The sequence below is a fragment of the Solanum pennellii genome, chromosome 4 (genome assembly GCF_001406875.1).
Source record: "Solanum pennellii chromosome 4, SPENNV200".
Lineage (NCBI taxonomy): Eukaryota > Viridiplantae > Streptophyta > Magnoliopsida > Solanales > Solanaceae > Solanum > Solanum pennellii.
This window is the reverse complement of record NC_028640.1, coordinates 54,063,632-54,065,261: the sequence shown is the minus strand read 5'-3', so window position 1 is coordinate 54,065,261 and position 1,630 is coordinate 54,063,632.

Below are 1,630 nucleotides of genomic sequence, written 5' to 3'. Positions count from 1 at the left end.
TATATATTTGAGCTAGTTTTAGTGGCTATATGTGAATGTTACCCTTCTTATCCACCCAGACCCTACCAAATTAAAAGAATTTCAGTCCTTTGTCTATTCAAACTCATTTTATGGCTTGAGTAGGAGAGAAATTTAAAAAATTATTTGGATCAAATTTAGAGGTATGAGAAAAGGGTGAGATAATATTTTAAAGACACGTGACAGTTTCGTAAATTAAAAAATCATTATTATACAACAACATTCCTAGTGAATTTCCGAGGAGGTAAAATGTACGCATACCTTACACTACTTCGTGAAGGTAGAGAGATTGTTTCCGAAATACCCTCAACTCAATAGCAACAAATCCACGTATAAAAAATAAGGAGATAATGAAGAATATATAACAAGTAACAAGGCAAAGTCTACCCGGAATTAAGGTGCCAAAAACAACAATAAAAAGATGTGATAATGAAAATATAATAGACATCATATTAGGAGATTATGGAAAACAATTTTTAAAAAAGACAGAAAAAGAACTACAATAATCCAACTAGTAGCATGGCAAACGCGAGAACATCCTAAACAAGAAAACACTACACTACCTGCTAATATTATACCTTAATCTATGTCATTTGCACCTTCTTATCAAAGGTCATGTCCTCGATAACCTAAAACTCCATCATATCATGTCTTATCACCTCTCCCCAATCAATACTTCTTCCGTCTACATTTTTTTCTCCTCGCACCCTCTCTAACAACCTCTCGCACTTCCTCAGTATAGCGTCTAAGCATCTCCTCTTCACATTTACAAACCATCTCAATCTCGCTTCCTTGTCTTATCACCACAAAGGTCACTCTCATATTATCCTGGATATCCTCATTTATACTCTTATATTAATCATGGTATTTGATATACCGTGGTTTCACGGTATTATTAATACTTTTTCCTTAAGTTTAGTGTGTCCAAAAGCCTTTTTGTGCTAATTTTTATATAAGTTTCTCCTTATTTGCAGGAAATCTGTCCAAACATGAATGCGGAGGTTTTTGAGCGAAGAAATGCAGAAGAGACAACCTACGGAGCTTGTGACGGTCCGTCATGCTCGAGACGGTCCGTAGGTGGCAGCGTAGTGCAGCTGCTGAAGGAAGATGGGGAAGTCTGACCAAGTGTGGGGTTACGGAAAGCGTGACGGACCGTCGTACCCATGACGGTCCGTCCTGCAGGTTCGTCATGAAGTTCAGAGAAGTAGTCCCAGTACCCATATTCCAAGAGTTCAAGTGTTTTGGAACGGAGACCCTCGACGGACCGTTGTGCCTATGATGATCCGTCATACCTGCCGTCGAGGGTAATGAAGAGAGCAGCAGAAGAAATTGCATAGTATGGGACGACGGAGTCCATGACGGTCCGGCGTGACCACGACGTTCCGTCACGATGTCCGTTGATCCAGCCGCGTTTTGACAGATTTCCAGCAAATAGAGTCCTTATGTAATTAGGTTTTTATTTTTTATAAATAGTTCGAAAAACCTCGTTTTTGAGTTTAGACTCTGGATTATTTGGTTACGCCCTTGATTATTGTTAGACTCTTGATTATTTTTTAGACCTGTTGTGAGATTCTTGATTATTTTGAGATTCTTGTAATTGATTGTTGGTGAT